The following is a 21,323-nucleotide window of genomic DNA, read 5'->3' as shown; positions in this document are numbered from 1 at the left end:
TTGATTTACAGTAATTTTAACCTGATTTATTCTTCATTATAAGTAAGTGCACTACCTAAGAGACGTGAATCATGGCACTTAGTGAAATAAACATATTTAGGAGATTATGATCCTGTAGAAAATCTGTTGTTATTCTTCTTGAACAAGACTCTTTAAAGTCATTTGTTCCCTTTTGTTGTTTAACTGTAATGATAAATATCTGTGAAAGGCCATAAGTTTCCCACAGGTCAAAAAGAAAATGCAGTTCTGTAAGCAAATAAATTTGGATAGATAACATTCAATTCAGGTTTTTTATAATGTACTTAGAAAACATTGTAGGAAAGGCCGGATATATATGGGTTTGTGTGTGTTTTAATGAACAAGCTTACATATCTAATATCTAATACATATACATATATAAAATATATACTTGTTTACCTTATATACATTATAACACCTCATAAATGTACTTATATATTGTATATAACATTTCCCAATGCAAATATATTGTTTATGTTACATGTGTATGTGTATGTATATATGTGTATATATATGTATGTATGTATGTATATGTTATAAAACAACATTGGAGACCATTTCAAAGGCCATCTATAAAGAATTGTTAAAAAATTATAGTATACAATTGTTAAATGGAACATTCTACTTATATGTACATTTGTGGGATAATGACCATAATACATAAGTAAGTTAAAAATAATTGCAAAAACAGAATTGTATGCATAATTTAAAATAGAACACACACAAGCTTCAAAAATTATATTGAATAACAAATACCCAAATTTCAATTAGTGTTTATTTCTTATATGTGGGAGAGTCTTTTACCTTTTATTTCATATACTTCTATCTATCTGAATATTTTCTTACTAAATTGGTACTAGTTTAGTACTTTTTGAATATATTAAATCTTTTTTACTTAAGGAGGAATTTATTATTAATGCTTGGTGAAGTATTCTTTGATAGAGGTGTGGCTAAAATGAATGCAACATATTAATTACTTAGAAAAATGATTTCCTCATATGCTGGACATGCTACTATATTTTCTAAACCACATATAGAATCAATCTATTTTGAAATATAATGTTTGGTTATAATCATGATTTGAAATCTCTAAGGCTCATTCAAAGCACTAAAACTTAAATTTATGCTTTGAATATCTCTTAGAGAATCTAATTTTATCAGTGCTTGGGATAATTGCTGTTTGGCAAGCATTGCAACTCATTAAAATACATTTGAGAACCTGACGTGAATTCTTTGGAATGAGAGATGCATAATGCATGCTGTTTCATGTCCAACTGGTCAACAGCAATTCATTGTTTAAGACATTTATAGATGACAGAGATGACAGTTAGAGGGTTCTATACTGATGTCAATGTATTCATTAGAACATTCAGAATCTGGATTTCTCCCGATAGTGCTATTTATTGTTTGACCTTTCTTTCCTGGGTGGTTTTTCCCCTTATTGGTCTTAACCAAAAAAAAAAAAAAAAAAAAGAATAATATCTAAATCACATATAAATCCTATCAGAGATTTCCTTGGCAAAGTAAGGAAATTCAGGGTTAGGTAAAATCATATTGTTTATCATACCATGCATCTCACCCTACACCACCTCCAACATTCACTTTCCCCAAAAATGTGAGTTAAATCGAGTCACATAAAATACCACAACAGATGAACTAAAGGTAAAATAAGAAGGGACTTCAAAAGGAGAACAAAGTGATACAGTGAAAGACGTCAAAAACAATTCCATTTAATTTAAGTGTTTAGGGTCATTTTAGTTAAATATCTACATTTGTGCCTTAGGTCCCTTCTAGTTGTAGATACCTATCTTCATGAGTCACTACCACTAGATGCCTGATGACTTCCACTTCACAGACCCCACCTTCTTGATTTGTCTTTCAGCAGAATCATGGTGGAACTTGGACCTCTTAAATTTTTAACCACATCTTTGCAACCTTAGAGTTGGTCCACATGTATTTCTTTCTCTCTACAGGCTCTAGACATTTAGCTGGATGGCTTTTCTTTTTTCTGGTTAACTGTCTACACTGTTTTCTCTGGAATCCGGCTTTGCCACCTTCCCTTCTCCCATTCTCACATGAATACTGATTACAAAGTATGATATATTCTTTTCCAAAATCTCCAATTTCTGGCTGATTGGTTTTCATTTTCTTTAGGTAATATCTATCATAGGGACTCAGGTTAGTACAAGGGAGGTGGATGTAACAAAAATAACAAATTTGAGGAAATGTAAAATTTACTAGAAATCAACCCAAATTTTCATAATCTCTTTTTTCATAATCTTTCTTTTCATAATCTCTCCATAAATCAGGTTCTCCAAGGATTTGGTGCAAGTGATTTATTGAGGAAGTGTTCCTATGAGAAACCCTTAGGCAGATGGAAGTAGAAAGGGAGGCGGAGGAATCCATAAAAGATGGCTACTTCCCACAAAATTCCATCTTCTGTCTAATCCCATATTGCAACTCTGTAATGAAAACCTGTGTCTCAGCATTTGCCTTGATTTGAGGCAGGGCCATTAGGTTTTCATACTGCTGTATCATTTACTTGGGCATTGACTAAGCCTTCAGAGGGAGGATGCAAATTCCCAGCCACTTCTAGTTCACTGTGCTGGAGAGGTGAAGCAATCCAGTAGCTAAAAGGCAATCCTTTAAAGAGAGTCACAGGTTCAGGCTGTTTGAAGCAAAGGCACACAGAATCTGGAAGATGGGCTTTACAGAAAGAATAAAATGGATCCCAAGGGATCTGGCCAGACCATGGAGTTTGCTATAATCTTCATTAAAATGTAGGGGCCTCTTGCCTTACTCACTTCTGCCTTTGTGAAATTGCCAACATGTTCCTCTCACAAGTGTACCTAATAAATTTTCTGCCTACTTACTCTAAAAAAAAATGTAGTTGGGTTTGATTTGCCTGTTTCACACCTCTTTCCTGACTGCCTTCTTATTTCTCCAGAATGATTTTCTCTGACTTCTTTGTCTTTCTTCAAACTATTCTTCTGAAGTTGAAAGTCTTTCTGAATAAGTTCATCAAGCTCCTCTTCACCCCCAGAAAAGCAATGGGCTGAAGTAATTTTCAGAAAGGCAAGACAACTATGAGAGAAACATGTAATTATCAGTGATACATTATCATTGTTATTCCCACAGAGGGTGTATATTTCAAAGAATATCATATCCAACCCAGTGTATTTGTTGGAAAATACTGATCTAAAGTGGCTGGTTGTATTGGAAGCAATTCTGATACATGGATCTACTTTTTTAAAGTGTCCAAATCTTATGGAAAAAGCTCTGCATCACTCTCAGGTCTAGAGTTGTGCCACTGGATAATGACTAAAGAAGTTTTGCTATAATGAAACAAAATTCCCGCCGATGGTTCTGTTTGTGTATTTATTCCCTTTTTCATCTGAAGTCACATAGTCCTCTATGGGTACCTTTTTAATGGTATCTTGTAACTTGCTAACTTGTAGTGCAGTGATGTATATACTTGCTTTATATATTCAATTGGTTAAAATCTCCTTAAACTTATAACAAATATCCACTGAGATATTCCAATATTCCAGACTCTGTGTTGAGCATTTTATAAGCATCATCTTATTAAATCTTTAAAAGAACTGTAAAGATTATCTCATTTTTAGAGATGAGAATGATGAGGTCTAAGTGATAAGCAAAATATCTAGTAGATAGAGGAAATTAAATTGGAGCCCAAATTGAATGACTCCAGTGCCCTCTCATTAGATCACCATGTTGTACATCTTTCTGTAAGTTACATACTACTAGCATAGGCAGGTACTGGGTCTTACCCATCTTTGTATCTTCTCTGTCTAGCTGTCTTACTGAGTCAGTGCTCTACAAATGTTATAAAGTAGTTATAATTAATAAATAAACATAAAGATGACTTTTTAAAGTAAGACTATTGAAAAAAAGTACGTTCTTGGCCTTTCAAATATGGCATCTGAATAATATATTGCAAATTGTCTTGAAAGGTGTACCTAATTTTCACAGTTCTACAATTCCTATCTGAAACAGCATATTTCAGTGACATCTCTATTGCCCTGAAGTCATACTGAGAAATTCTTTGAAAATGATTATGTTGATGATAACCTTTGCAAATTTCAACTTGTTTACCATCCTGTGAACATGTACTCATCTATATTTTCATAAAACTATTTAGTTGATCTTTTAACATTCTCATTCCATTAAAATATATGTGTGTGTGCATGCATGTATGTGTTTATCCATCTATTAGAATAGGTAGAATAGGTCATATCTTAGGTCAAATTACTTCAATTGTGTGAAGGTGACCCTTTATAATCACATATATTTGCATTTAAATATGAATGCAAAGTTCATTACATATATTAAAATTTGGAAATATTTTGATTCCGAAATCAGTATATGATGTTGATAGACTCCACAAAGTTTTATTTGATTTGACTTGCAGAGAGAAAATACTCCAAGGGCTCTTTGTTTGGGCTGTCTTGAAAGCAGACCCTTAGACTAGTTCTTGATTTCAGTTAGTTTGCTTAGGGAGTACAAGCGAAGGGATGGAGAGAGTGGGGAAGAGAAGGAAAAAAGCCCACGTCTTCAATTGTTGGTCAAGTGCAATGAAGGGAAGCAGGTAAAACTTGAATAAGAAAGCATTATCTTGACTGGTAGCCATCAACCTGGAACCATCCACCAGCTGAGATCTTTGCAAGGAATTTAGGCAATGGAAGGCTGTTCTCTTTCAGCAATGGTCAGGAATCAGTGCTGCTGGCCTGGAGGGTTCAGGTTATCTGGGGGTTCTTTGTGTCTGTTTTCATCCAAATAGCCCCTTCCCAGGTTGGGATTCCCACATTTTCCTCTCAGGCCTCCAACTTTGACATAGGAGACTTGCCAGTTCTGTTTTATATTAAGAGTCTTGTTCTAGTTTGCTAATGCTGCCGGAATGCAAAACACCAGAGATGGATCAGCTTTTATAAAAGGGGGTTTATTTGGTTACACAGTTATATTCTTAAGGCCATAAAGTGTCTAAGGTAACACATCAGCGATCGAGTACCTTCACTGGAGGATGGCCAATGGTGTCTGGAAAACCTCTGTTAGCTGAGAAGGCACATGGCTTGTGTCTGCTCCAAAGTTCTGGTTTCAAAATGGCTTTTTCACAGGACATTCCTCTCTAGGCTGCAGTCCCTCAAAGATGTCACTCTTAGTTGCTCTTGCAGCAACGTAATACATTCAAACCAGCACAAGTCTGAAATAAGATTTCTGACTACACTCCAATGAATTTAGTTTTCAGAATGTACAGCTGAAATGTAAGAAAAATATGTAAAGTAGAAATAGTTTTAAGAGCCAGATTTTTATGTATCAAAATCTAGAAAAAAATGGTTTTACTTCTTTTCCATGCTATTTAATGCCAAGGATAAGGTATTTCTAGCTAAAGAGCCGATACAAAATTTAATTATATTATTTTGGCCATTTGATATTAGTGGCCTTTTGGCAGTTACCCCCATCACAATCTGCTTTCCTGATTTATTCTAGAATATATCTTAAGTTGCTTCCATCTTTACTCAAATTGGTTATTTTGCTTTGTTCTTCAGCGTTTTCTATTTAGTCCTCTGCAAAAGATACAAATTCCTTTCTTAGGTTTTACTTATTTTACATTTATTTTTCAGTTTAAAAAAATCTTGAAAAAATAGTGATTTTTTTTGCATATATTGTTCTATTTTCCAACAAGGGTGAATGCTTATGTTCTTAGCAAGAGTTACCTCCTTGTATGTGGCTCTTCTGCTGTACTTCAACACAACTCTGGATCCAATTTCATTGCAATTCTACAGTTAAATTTTTATGATCATTATATTAGAACATATTGGACTTCTTGCATCTGTGGTTCTATCAGTTAAAGAAACATAACCTGGATTCTCTTGCTGACTGTGCTTGCATTTTTTAATGTATTTTCAAATGCAAACTTTAACATATATACATAACAGTGAAAACTTTCAAAGTACGATTTAACAAGTAGTGAGAGAATACAATTCAAAGAATGTCATGGGTCACAGTTCCACAACTTCAGCTATTTCCATTATTGTAAATATAACATGCATACAGAAAGGTGTTGACTTTCAATGTACAGCTCAATAAGCAGTTATATAGGTAATTTCAAAAATTGTTATGGGTTAAAGTTCCACAGTTTCAGTTCTTTCCTTTTTATGCAATATAGGGTATAGACAGAAAGGCAAAGACTTTCAAAGCACAATTCAATGAGTAGCAATAGAGCAAATTTCAAAGGATGTTATAGGGTACAGTTCTACCATGTTATTTACCTCTTTCCAGCTATTCCAACACCCCAACATCTAAAAAAATATATATTAATATAAAGTTTCAGTGTTCACAGACTTTTGTTAAATCTTATCTTATTTGTTGCTACCCCTTCCTCTCAATCTCTTTCTCCATCATCAGGACTGTGAACATCCTAACTAGTTCATATTGAAATGGGGTGTCAACAGTATGGGGAAGGGAGCTTGTGCTTGCATTTGAAAGGTAGGAATTTTCATTTCTTTTAGTATTTTGTAAATTTATCTTCTTGAACACATTTTTTTAACAATTAAAATTACTTTTTCCATCTCATTTTTTTGAAGTGTTTGTAAATCTCTCTTCAAAAAGTACTTTGAAAGATTTTATTATGACAGTGCCAAACAGAGGTCAGAGCTCTTCAACATGGAGTTGAGAAAATGAGATGGGGAGGGAAAATGCCGGAGATAGCACAAAATACACAAAGAGCTGGGAGTTAGTATTTAAATATATTGGTTCTCAGAGCACTGAAGGATGTAAGTGCTGTAGATAAGATTTATGTGGTTTTGGTAGGAAGTTATTTACTCCTTCACTAAGCACCCCTTTCAGAAGAGCTGATCCCCATGAAAATAATAGAGGAGAAAAATATAACTCTACCAAGGGGAACTACTAATACTTGCATCTGGACTTTGTCTGGAGGCTTTTGTTTTTCCTAATAGATCCACACATATAGTAAAACACTTCATATTGACTCACTATATTTAAGTGAATTATCTAAAATAATAAATAATATTAATGGCACTAAAACAGTCAACCAGACCATAATTTAAATAAATCTGACAAGGCTTATGTTCATACATGTACTTTACATTGCCATTGCAAAAGTTAAGTGTTTGACATGCTAGAAAACTATTTCAGCATGCCCAGCATCATAAATTGAGCTTCTATAAATTGAAGGGAACCTAAGATCTCATAGTTAAGTTGTAGTGGACTTTTGTTTTAAAGACTTCTGACCATCAGAATAAAGAGTAGAAATCAATGCAGACAAGAGGTAAGAGTGATATAGCTAGGTTCCACCAAACTTTATTTTGTGCTTGGGATATTAGTGAGGTGGGAGACACTAATGGGATCAAGCAGAGAGAAAGATTTAGTTGTTAAGCTCTATATCAGGGATTGGTGAACTATGGCTTTTGGGCCAAAGTAGCCTGCTATTAATTTTTGTAAATAAACTTCCATTCTTAGATATCGTCTTTGGATGTGCTACAAACAGATGATCTGCAAAGCCTAAGATATTTACTATGTGGATGTTTATTGAAAGAAGTTTGCCAACACTTTCTTTAGGAAAGAATGCTTTTTAATATGATCATCATTTATTTTTAAGAACATGAGACTGCTATTGTTCTTAGATCATTAACTTTATAATGGCAGGATGTGTGATTTAGAGTCACTGTAGATGTTTTAGAAAAGGATTCTCTAAACTAGCATTTCTCAAAGAGTGTTACACATATACCTACACATGCACACATATCACATACACAATATTAGGAATTCATTGATCTCTCATGGCTTAAACAAACACAATTTAATCTCTTCACATTATAATGTTTCAAAATTGGTGTCAGGAGAAGTTGAGAAGTTGGTTTCACAACTTTGGGGAAGCTGGATTGATTTTTGATGATTTTCTTGACCTTTCTCTCTTGCTTTTACTTCATGGTTTTTAGGTAGCTATGGGTGCTCCAGACACAATGTCTGCCCTCAGTGCAGGGAAAATGCAGGTAAAGCTGGATAGAATCAGTGCCAGAAGATTAAGGGTCAGTGGCTATAAATGTTTCACACAGCCTCACCTCTCTTAAAGGAAGTCTGGGAATTTCAGAATTTAGTGTTTGAAGCTACTGTAAAAGGGTCAAAGAGGAGGGTTTCACTGGCTGTTAGTTGAGATGTTCTGTGGCAGTAAAGTGAAGGAGGGGGAAGTAGACAAATAAACCTGGGTCAGTCACAAAGAACAGCAGCACCTTAACAGTTCTCTAAGATCCTTTGTTTAAGAATTCAAAAAATGTTGACCAAAATGTCTTTACTCTAGTACTACTTTATTAATTTGGAGAATGTTTTTCCTTAGAAAATACTTAGATTAACATTATAATTTGCCTTTTAACATGTTTATAATATTTTTTATTATAGTAGTGTATCTTTTGTTATTGCTGAGTTTAATTACAAAGGTTTATTTTTATAAAATATAGTTTTAAAAATATGATTTCAAAATGTAGTTTTACAAAAATGATTTTATACTCTAGTTGTTTTGGTTTTATTGTTTATATTTTACCCATTAATCCATGCTGATATTTGGTGCCACATAAGGAGACAATAACTGTGTGTCCTGTTACTATGTACCACAGAAAGACAAGTTCTTATACTTAATCCGTTCATGTGGGTATGAACCCATAGTGAATAAGACCTTCTGATGAGGTTACTTCAGTTAAGGTGTGGTCCAACTGAATCAGGATGGCTCTTAATCCTACTACTGGAGTCCTTTATAAGCAGAATGAAATTCAGACACATACAGAGAAAGCCTTGGGAAGAAGCCAGAAGTCACAGGAACCTAGAGAAGCCAGGAGAGTCTGCCGTAGGCACTGCCATGTGACAGAAAAGCCAAGGACCAAGGGCCAAAAGCAACCAGCCCCAGGAATGCCACAGTCCTCTAGAAGAAAGGACTGATGATGCCTTGATTTTGAGCTTCTCTTAGCCTTGAAACCATGAACCAGTAAATTTCCCATTGCTGAAGCCTATCCATTTTCATGATATTTGTTTTAGCAGCCAGGAAACTGAAACAGTATCATTTGTTTAGGTATCCATGGTTTACTACTGACTTAAAATCTCTTCTTAACATATACCAAAAATATACCACATTTGTGGTATATTATTCTCTAGGATTCTTTCTAGAGACGATTATATTCTGTTGACCCAACCTGTATATTTAGGTGCCAGTACAAGCCACTGTAGTTATTGTACCTTCATGATAATTTTGCTTTCTGGCAGTTCAAGATCTCCATGATTATTCTTCAGTTTTAATATTTTCTTGGCTATTCAGACCTCTACATTTTGCACAAACCTTCAAACTCATTTTATCTAGTTCCTTAAAAGCCCTTTTGAAATTTAATTTAATTTAATACAATTAAATGACTTAATTCTGGGGAGTCTTCCTTCAAGAAACATACTGTGTTCCTCTATTTATTGAACTTTTCTTTCATAAAATTCTCAAAATTTTCTTTCTATATAGCCTGCCTGTTGCTCATTTAGTCCTAGAGAGTTAACATTTTTGTGTGTGTGTGTTCTTCTATGAATGGTTTTTTTTTTTTTTTTTCCCATTTTTCTGGATTTTATTTTGGTTATTTGGGTCCATAACAGTACTGCTCAATGTTGGTCAACAAAGTGATACAAACTGCTAAAATATTTAATAGTATATGACAAAGTAAGGAGCTGTGCCAGAATGTAAATTGACTAAGGAAAATGTTTAGTTCTGCTGAGTGTTTTTGCTTTCTTTTTGCTAGCCTGGCAACCTTGACAAAAGAAGTAGTGCAGGGATTTACATTTTGCATTTGGGAGTGAACCCTTATCTTGTCACAGACCAGCAACAAGCAGTTTGCAGATGAATCATTTTGAGTAGCACTGGTCTATGAGACAATTATTAATTTATTTTAATTTGTTTCATAACAAATATTCCCACTGAATCTTTTAAATACTGTTTGGATAGCTTTTATTTAGAATCCTCTAAAATTCCTAAAAGTTTAAACAAACACAAAATTAATTTTTGGTCTTTTCTGATAAGTATTCCATTTCATTTTTTTTTTTTCCATTCAGACAATGAAACTTTTGGAATATCTAATAAAAGAAGTGATAATGGATATTCTTGTATTGTTACTGATTTTAATTAAAATGCATTTGGCTTTCAAATGGGATAATAGATTAAGATAGATTGTTAAATATCATGTTAAACAATTGAAGTCAGGATTTAGGGTTTGAAATCAGGATTAGGACCCTGATACACTATTGTGTTTAAATCCTATGCTCCTTGTGACTCTGACTTTGGGCCGGTTTCTTAACCTCTTGTAGTGATTTCTCTCCTATAAGACTGTGTACTTGGCTGAATGGTGGCCCCCCAAACACATGCCCATGTCTTAATTCCCAAAACCTGTGAAAATTGTTTTATTTGGAAAAAGGGTCTTTGCAGATGTCATTAAGAATCTTAAGGTGAGGTCATCCTGGATACCCTGGGGAACCTTAAATCCAGTGGTAAGTATGTTTATAAGAAAAAGAGAAAGAGAAGACACAAACAAACAGAGAAGCAGGTTGTGTGAAGACATAGGTGGAGAGTAGAGTGATGTAGCCACAGGAAACCAAGGAATGCTGGCAGCTACCAGAACCTGGAAGAGCCAAGGAAGGATTCTCCCCTAGAGACTCAGGGAGTGTGACTCTGCCAACACCTTGATTTCAGACTTCTGGCCCCCAGAATTGGAGAGGATATTTTTTTACTGGTGGAAGCCAAGCACCTAAAGGTAACTTTCTGTGGCATCCCCAGGAATCAAATACTATTATCTCCAGGATAATAGTAATATGTCTTTTAGATTTGTTGAGATTATTAATGGAGAAAATGCATAACAATCTTGGCATATGGTAGATATTTAATCACCTTAACTGTGACAATTACCTTTTAAAATTAATCTTAATAGTTACATGTTTTCATTTGCCCTCTCTATTCTCTGTTTTGTTAATATAGTTTAATAGTTTAGATACTATTTTCAATTTGGAAATTATCTTAAATTTTATCTCATCTTTTAACAATTTCTAATAAAATCTACATTATATTTTACAACTTAATATATAAAAATTATTCAGTTTTAATTCTAGGTTTAAATTAGTTTAATGATCTCTGCCTCTATCAGTACCTTCCTTTACCTCAAACACTTAGTTTTCATGTGGTCTGTACTCAATGGTATATAATTAATTAAGGATACCTTTCTCTGATATTCTCCAATGATTGATAACTAGAGTAGGAATAGATTTTTGGGTCTGCAAACTTTTTTCCTGAAAGCTTTGTACAGGTATTGCAATGTCTTTCTTTACTTAAAATACTATTGTAAAGAATATTGAAAGAAACCTTTGTGGGTGAATTTTTTTTTTTTCAGCTGAATGCTTTTCTATTGTTCTTCCCTCCATGAAATTAAATCCCGGTAACTTCTTTTTAGGTATTGACTTAAACTTTCAAACTAAAATACCTTTAGAGTTTTTGTTTGCTTTTATTTTATTATAGTTCAAGAAAGTTTTCTTCTATTATTTTTCTAATTTTAAATTACTTTGAAAGTTGTTTCTGTTTCAACACTTCTATTCTTCAAAAACAGGAGTTATCTGTAATTTGGATTTACATTTTTGTCCTCAATATCAGAATTTTCTCTCCAAGCATTTTCACCCATACTTGTCATCTTCTACATTTTGAGGGTCCCTCAAATATTATACTCATGTCACTGATTTAATATGAAATGTATTTAGCTATGTCAGTTCTGCTTTTAATTGTGTCCAATGCATATAAATGCCAAAGCTGTGTAAAAACTTCATATCTATCTTAGCTCTATTTATATTTCTGTTTTGTCTCTCAGCTAGCTTCATTTTTAGCTTAGTGTTGACCAATTTCATGGACACATAGTTATATCTGAAATTTATTTCCATTTTTGAAAAAATCATTTTTATGCATTTTCCTTCCATATCACTTTTGCTATACTCTTCCTGACTTATACTACACTATCGGTTTACAGGCCCTGATGTGATGGTTTCCTTATTAGTCAGTGAATGTTTTAATCCCAGTCTGGACCTTTCATCAGAAAAAAGATAGATTCTCCCTAGAGCTCCTCCTTTCCATTTTGAGCTGAAGGCCTTGTTTCTAATTTGGTGATAACAATCATCTGAGAGAATAAGGGAAGGACTTTGCAAATATTTGCCAGTTCAGCCTATTATGTGCCATTGTGTGTGTGTGTGTGTGTGTGTCTGTGTGTGTCTGTGTGTGTGTGAGATGAAATCACTAGGTCAGATGCTAGCACATGTTGGGTTAGACCTCCTTCCTGATGTTAATATATCCCTGCCTCTTCAGTTCAATTTCAGTAGGTATGCAAATGTGGCATCAATTAATAACAGTATGGCCAGCCTTGGAAATCTATGCCTTCAGATCACCCACCTATGGTGATACACTGCTACTATGTATTGGGACTCCATGGGGCCCAGGTCTCCAGTGGCCCTATTTATATGGGTAAAGCAGGGGTAGATGAATGTACTAGTTCTGAGTTTAGTGTGGTCAGATGGCAAAAGTACCAAGTGTAGGAGTCATACAAAGTCCAGTTGTAGCTTTTCTCTATATTTCACCTCTTTTCTCTATATGCTTAGTCCAGTTACTTAAACTTGTAATTAGGCTTTCCTAATTTATAAAATAAGGCCAACAATTTGTACTTTCCCTAGTAAAGAAAAAGTGGAAGGATAGATATTAGGATATTTTGAAAAATTATAGTGCATGATATGGATGGAAAGAATTATTATTTTTTCACACATGAAAAGCATAATTTCTGAACTAGGAAGTAATATGTTGGAAATTACATTTTTAGAAGAATTTGGCACCTGTGCAAGAAGTAGGAATGAAACTATAGTAAACTAGGCTGGCACATAAAGGTGATGACCCGAAGAGGAGAAGATGAATACAATTCTAGGGATGTTTCAAATAATGAATCATTAGAACATGATCAAAATAATCGAATGTGGGGTGAAAAAGGAAAACAGTTTAAAATAATATCAGGGTTCCCAACCTTATGAGTCAGAAGAAGTTGATACGTTTCCAAGCACAAGGTTTTTAAAAGAAATCCAGAGAATGCGAAAAGAAATATATATATATATATATATATATATATATATATATATATATATGGAGAAACAAGGAGAAAGAGAAAGGAAAAAAAAATATGTAGACATTTTTTCCAAAAGTGCTCACATTTATAATTTTTTAAAAGATACTTACTTCCAAAGCACCAGCTCTTTGCACATTTTCCCTAAGTAATTTTCCCTTCTCTCTCTGAAGGACTGTTCAATACCAAAATGAGTGCTCTTATATTGAAGGAAATAAGAAAAACAAAACAAAAAACAAAAAAAAACCAAAGAACACAGAACTTTGCTCAAAAAGAAAGCTACTTTTAAAGGTTTCCAAAACAGTATTTCATTTCAAACTAAAAATGCTCTTTTAGCTAAACAAAGGTAGATTTTATGCATGACATAGACATGCTTGTCTCTTGATTCCTTTTCTAATTTGAAAGAACTGAATAAAAAGGTCATTTAAAATGTGGATTGTTTTCTTTTAAGAAATCAGTGCATAAAGAAGAGTATGAAAAATTGTAACGTTAGATCATTGAAATAATGTGTAAAATATTGTTGGGGATATTTATTTTTAATTACAACTATCCTTGTTTGGAATGTTTGTTACTCTCATTTGTTGTTGAGGGCAGACACTAGTGAGAAGTGCTTATAACAGGGCCTAGTTAAAAAGGCAATGGGGAAAAAGGCCACTATTATTATAGACCAGCCTTATTATTGAAACATGTAACTCCCATTACATTAATGGAATAATGAGAACACATTGACTATAGTAGACACTTTTAGCTGCAAATAGAATGTTTCATCTTTCATTTTTGAAGTGTTACTAATAAAGCATTATGACCTTGCAAGGTCTGAAAATGAATGTACAAGAAAGTTGGGAAGCCAGTTTTTCCATTAAATGCATTAGTGATAAATTTGGTATTTTTCTTAGTGTTTTCAAAATGAGTCAGCCTCATTATCTCTCAAATGGTGATTCCAAAGTCAATAGCAACTGAATCTTGGCTTTCCACAGTAAAATTTCATGTGAATAATTGAAAGCCACAGAAAGTTCCCCAATATGTTTTCTTATTACATTGTAGAATTAAATGATTTATGAGAATAGCCTGTACAAAATATGCATGATGAATTCACATTTATCCTCATCTGCGTGTGTGTGTGTGTGTGTGTGTGTGTGTGTACCCTGGTGAAACTACTATACTGGAATCATGGGATTTGATGTAGTTGTCTACTCTCTCCACCTTCTTGTTGAAACTTTCACTTACTAGAGTTTGTAGTACTGGATTGTACTGGTTTTCCTTCTACTTCTTTGTGTACATTGCTTGTCTCTTTCATGGATCTGTTTTATCTTTCCATCTTTGTTGGAGAATGCTGTGGCTTTTCCTAGGGTAAGATCTTTCCTCTCTGTACACTCTCTCCTTCTCTGATATCATCCATTCCCTTATCTTTACAATCATCTTTATTTAGATGAAACCCAACTGGATACCTAAAACACCTCTGTCCGGAGATTATATCTTATTTTTCCAGCTACTTGTTAGATATTTCAAACTGAATGAACAGCCACTTTGCCCTGAAATCAGCATTTCTTTCCAAATTTTCTCTCTGTTCATAGTACTAACATATTCTATTCATCAGCCTTCCTTTATTCCTGCCTATCTGCTCACATCCAATCAGTCCTTAAGTAAAGTCAATTTTTCCCTGTGTTGCTATTTTTTCCATTTCTGTGTTTCCTCATTGCCTTCACTTCTATTGCACTTTAGGCTTGCATTGTTGCCTCTGAATATGTACTTAGGCTCAAAAAAATTTCTTTATGGCTCTGTGGGAAATAGAAAGATAAAGAAATTGGAACCTTATTAACATACAGCTTATGGTTTACAAGGATAAGCAGGATGTATCAAACAAAATGATCATATAAGGCAGTATTAATCATATACTAAGAGAAGGAATACCTACACTATAAAGTGGGTGATTGGCGAGAACTTCATTGAGGAGATAGCTTTTGAGGTGGAATGGTAGGTAAGTTGAGGCCATGGCAATTCTAGATGAAAGCAATAGAATACTAGGAATGGGAAAACAGGAAGTCCCAATATGATTGATAGTGCTAATTTGGTGATCAGATGAACTGCCTTCAAGGCTTGATTCTATTATTTTTCATTTATATGACCTTGGACTAAGACATTTCATTGTTCACTGCATCTGGTTTCCACATTTTAAAAGATAAATAATCATATTAGACTTTCTTGTGTCATAAAGTTGGTTGGGGAATTAAATATTTGAAAGGAAAGTATTTTGAAAATTCTAAAATGCTATGGATATACCTGGCATAATAATTGTGAGGCTTTTGAATGAGCATTAATTTGGGGACAGGTTTTCTGGTAGTTTGAAGGTGTTAGGTATCCCAGAAAAGGCTATGTTCTTTTAATTCATTCCTGAGGGTGCAAACCTATTGTAGGTGGGGACTTTTGATTAGGTTATTTCGATTGAGATGGGACCCACCTCATTCAAGGTGGGTCCTAATCTTCTTAATGGATTCTTTTATAAGTGGATAAAACACATCCAGAAACTAAGAAATAAAATTAAGAGAAGCTCACAGAAAAGGCCCCAGAGAAGCTGAGAGGAAGCCACTGAAACCAGAAGCTGGAAGCAGTGAACCCCAGGAGAGAAGGACCAGCACACACAGCCATGAGCCATGCTATCTGACGGCGGAGCCCAAGCTTGTTAGTAACTGGTCTTCAGAGACGCTTTCGTCTTGCTGATGCCTTAATTTGGACACATTCATGGCCTTACAATTGTAAACTTGTAAGCTAATAAATACCTATTTTTAAAAACCAGTCTATTTCTGGTATATTGCATTCCCTTAGCTTATTAAACCAAAACATGGATCATAGCTTCTGACAGATGCTTCTTAAAAGTGGGATGATGTATCTTTTTCCTCCGTTATAATGTGATCTGAATTAGTAGGGATTCCCATCTTCCATGCTCTATACGTGCCTGGTCAATGAATGACTTTCTAAGCAGTCTTATGGCTAGACACATTCCATGCCAGTCACAATATTTAAAATATTAGTTAGGGAAATATGTTACATTCTACACAATAATATAGTGATTATTTTAAAAGTAGGTAATGTATTATCATGATTCTTTAATTATTAAACTATGTCAATGAAAAATCTTGTTCCTTCCTTGTTCACATAAACTCCATTCCTCTCTGCTCATTAGTTAACCACTTAAAAAAATTTTGTGTATTATTTCATGTTCTATATAAAGTGGCTGGCAAATATGAATATATCCTTTTTTGTTTTTACAGAAAGAATAGCGAACTATATATACTGTTTTGCACCTTGCTTTTTTCACTTGATGATATATTATAGATATTTCTTTATCAATACACAGGGAGTTAACTAATTTTGTAAATAGTTCAATGATATTTTATTTTTGTAAATTTTTCATTGTTTATTTCAATAGTTCCAGATACAGGAAATTTGGGTTGTTTCTAGTCTTTCCCTATTACAAACAATGCCTCATTGAATAGCTTGTCCATTTATCATTTCACAAATATGCAGGTTTATTCATAGGATAAGTTCCTAGAGAGGGATTTCAGAGTCAAATGGCAAGTTCTTCTATACTTTTGCTAGGTGATACTAAATTGTTCTTCAAGAAATTTTACCATTTCTCATCCCCTCCAGCAATGTGAGAGAGTAGTTTGTTTCCCAGAGTCACACCAAAAGAGAGTGCTGCTGAGGAAGCTAAGCATGGGGTTGCCATATGGCTCTGCAACCCTGTTATGGGGTATATACTTGGAAGAACTGAAAAGAGGTACATGAATGAATGTTGCACAGTGGGGTTCAAGGTGGCAGCATTCATGATTCGTGGTGGATGGAGGCAGCCTAAGGGGACATTGACTGATGAATGGAATGGCAAACTATGATGTGTACATACAATGGAATACTGAGCTGCTACAAGAAAAAATGAAGCTGTGAGGTGAATGGACATTGAGGACAGTATGTTTAGTGAAATAAACCAGAAATGAAAAGACAAACATTATGATGCATCATGAATATGGATTAACTATAATGTGCAAACTCTGAGAATTGAATCTGAGAACATAGGTTATCAGGGGAAGGCTTATTGTAGTTTCCTAGACGGTAAGCTCTTAACAGCAGTTACATCTATTCCTGAGTTGTAATGGCTATTTCTAAATTCTGAGATGCTGAGCTTTTTGTGTATAATCTGGTTGGTCCCTGGAAATTTGCGTATCTGTGTGACATCTGAAACTTAGAGCCAGAGTCTGGCAGCTATGAGTGTCAGCATTACCCCATACAGCAAATGTTTAAAAGTCTGAAAAAGACATCAGACTTTAATTAGAGATATGAATGAAATAGACTTTGTTAGGACTAAGGTAAATCAGACTAAAGGGAAAAGGATAATATTGGTGGTGTTTTAAAACTTCAACTTCTGTGTGAAACCAAAGGGAGAGATGTTTATTAGGTGCAAAATCTATATTTTCTAAAGCACACTATGTAATTTAACTTGTATGATCAGTTCATTCAAACATCATAATTACATGGAACTTTGAAACGGGAGTGAAATCTGGTGGGTTTGTACAGGTTATTACTGATATTCTCATAAGCATTGGGGACTACCAATTTAGAAGGCTGAGTCCTCAGTCTTGGGGGTTGCCATTATGAAGCTTGTTACTGCAAAGGAGAAGCTAAGCCTAAGAGTCATCCCCAGAAAACCTCTTTTGTTGCTCAGATGTGGCCTCTCTCTCTAAGCCAACTCCGCAGGTAAACTTAATGACCCCCTCCCCCCACCATATGGGACCTGGTTCCCAGGGGTATAAATATCCCTGGCAACATGGGACATGACTTACAGGGATGAGCTTGGCCCTGGCATTGTGGGATTGAGAAAGCCTTCTTGGACAAAATGGGGGAAGAGAAATGAAACAAAATAAAGTTTCAGGGGCTAATAAATTTCAAAGAGTTGAGAAGTCATTCTGGAGGTTATTCTTATGCATTATATAGATAGACCTTTTTAGATTTTAGTGTATTGGAATAGCTAGAAGGAAATACCTGAAACTGTTGAACTGCAACCTAGTAGCCTTGATTCTTGAAGACTATTGTGTAACTATATAGCTTACACTGTGTGACCATGTGATTGTGAAAACCCTGTGGCTCCCACTGCCTTTATCCAGTGTATGGACAGATGAGTAGAAAAATGAGGACAAAAAGTAAATGAATGATAGGGATGGATGGGGTAGTATGGGATGTTTTGGGTATTCTTTTTTACTTTTATTTTTATTCTTATTCTTCTTGTTGTTGTAATGAAAATGTTCAAAAATTGTGGTAATGAATGCACAACTATATAATGGTACTGTGAAAACTGATCACACACTGTGGATGAGTGTATGGTTTGTGAATATATCTCAATAAAATTGAATTTAAAAAGAGTGTGTTGCTAACTTTGGATTTTTGGTAGACAGAGATGGGAAATTATAACTTTGTATAGTTTCAATTTTCCCTTCTCTTACTGTTACAATAATATCTTTTTATTCATTTCTAAGGACCATGTGTAGTTCTTGTCTGTGAGCTTTCAGTTTATTCTTTATCCTTTAATCCTCTAACCTTTGGTGTTATTTAGTTGTAACTTTTTCTTTCTTGATTTCCAGGAATTTTATATATCAGAAAAATTATCCCCTTGTGTCTATAACAGAAGTTGCCTTTCTAAAAAATGTTTCTCTTTGTTATTTGTTGTTAACTTTACAATATATTTTTTGAAATTCCAATGATATTTTTAAATGTAACTGAAATTGCCCATCTTTTCTTTTATGGATTCTACATATTGTGCCTTTTTTTTTTGAAAGGACTTCCACACTCCAAATTTAAAAAGGAATTCTCCCAGCAATGCCACTACTAGCTATATACCCAGAAGAATTGAAAGCAGGGACTCAAATAGATATTTGCAAACAGATGTTCACAGCAGCATTATTCACAATTGCCAAAAGATGGAAGCAACCTAAATGTCCATCAACCGAAGAATGGATAAACAAAATGTGGTGTATACATACAATGTAATATTACTCAGCTATAAGAAGGAATGAAGCCCTGATGGATTCAAATACATGGGTGAACCTTGAGGACATTATGTTGAATAAAATAAGCCAGACACTAGAGGACAAGCACTGTCTGATCTCACTGATATGAACTAATTATAATAAGCAAACTCATAGAGTTAGAATTTAGAATATAGGTTACAGGGATAGACTGCAATTAGAGAATGGGGAGCTGCTGCTTAATTTGTACAAAATTTCTGTTTAGGTTGATTGTAAAGGTTTGGAAATGGATGGTGGTGATGGTAGCACATTATTGAGAGTGTGATTAACAGCGCTGAATTCTGTTTGTGATTGTGGTTGAAAGGCATCTGGGTGCTGTATGTTACTAGAAGGAAAGTTAGAAGATAAAACATGGGACTGTATAACACAGTGAACCCTGTTGTGGATGTTGGTCTAGGGTTAACAATACAAACATAACAATGTTCTCTCACGAATTGTAAGAAATGTTCAACACTATTATAAGGTGTTAATAATAGGGTGATACATGGGAAAATACACCTAATGTAAACTATGGACTATAGCTAATAGCACTTTTCTAATATTCTTTTGTCAATTGTAACAAAGGTATCACACTAATGTAAAATGTCAGCAATAGGGGGTATATGGGAACACTGTATTTTTTTACATGATTATTCTGTAAACCTACAACTTCTCTAATTAAAATACTAATAATACTATCAGGACACATTTCACAGGCCTGTGTATTGGGTGTTTTAAATGCGGAAATACCTATAAATTGTTTCACACAGTGCTTAGAACTAGAATCTCTCAGAAAATGCAAGCTACTACTGTTAAAAAAATAGTACAATTATAAAAAAAAAAGTGCTATCATCAATTGTAACAAATGTCCTACACCAATGCAAGGTTTTGGTGGTGGGGTGGTATATGGAAATCCTGTATTTTGCCCATGATTGTTTCGTAAGCCCACAACTTCTCAAATAAATAAACAAACAAATAAATAAATAAGAAAAAAATAAGATTTCTTCCATGTTTTCTTCTAATCCTTCACAGTTTCATTGTTTGCACTCAATCTTTGTTCGATTTATGGTTTTGTTATAAGTGAGATTTGTGAATGCAAGTATATTTTTCTCCAAATGATAGTTCCTCCTCAGTTTTTCCAGTACCAAGCACTGATTAGGATTCTGCAATTAGCATGCTGAATTGCCACTTTTTTTCCACCCTTGGCCTCTGAAAACTGTTCCAGTGGTCTGCTCAACTTTTCACGCATGCTTTTTCCATTTTTCCAAGTAGCTTCATTTTCTTGAATGATGCCTCATGGTACATATTATATATTGTGTACAAATACAATGTCTTTAGATTTTTTTCTGTTTATTTCTAATGTTGGGGGAACTATTTTTTATATAACAGTGAGTCTCTTGTGTTTAACCTTTGCAGCAGTTATAAAATCCTGCCCTCCCTGTCACTCCTTCACCGTTTCCAAATTCCCAGTACACTTTCTGCTTTGATTGAATTTCACTAGCTTGCTCAGATTTACACACCACTTATGGTTAGGCCCTTGGCAAGGAGAATGACAGGCTTTGATGTAATTCTATATATGTTTTCCTGAGGCTGCACCTGGCTATGGGACATTTAATGATTGAATGACAGAAGGCACAGTATTACTTCCAAGGCAGGCCTAATATTGCAGACTGCTATCTACCCATCAGTTAAAGAGGTCAACAAATATCTTAAGAAAAGTCAACTGGAATTTCTTTTCAATAAGTTGAAAATAAAAGAAAAATTTTAAATGAGTATTGTAATAACACCTCATTTTTTTTCTCATTTTGTGTTCTTTCTCACTCCAAAAATTACATGACAGTGATTTCATGTCTGTCACATCATTGCTTCTGTTGATCTGGTAGCGAATATTAAGTCATTTGCAGCAGCACTGTGATTTAATTAAAATCAACAACTCCAGGGCTTTTTTCTACTGTAAAAAAGCAAGAGGGTAGTCTTCCCATTTCTCTTTCCTCTTTTCATCAATCAACACATGTTGGTTAGGTTACAATGCTCAGGTGATATGCTAGATAATTTAGGA

Source organism: Choloepus didactylus, chromosome 13 (assembly GCF_015220235.1).
Source record: "Choloepus didactylus isolate mChoDid1 chromosome 13, mChoDid1.pri, whole genome shotgun sequence".
Taxonomy (NCBI): Eukaryota; Metazoa; Chordata; class Mammalia; order Pilosa; family Megalonychidae; genus Choloepus; species Choloepus didactylus.
The sequence above is the reverse complement of the archived record's forward strand: the minus strand, read 5'-3'. Positions refer to the sequence as shown.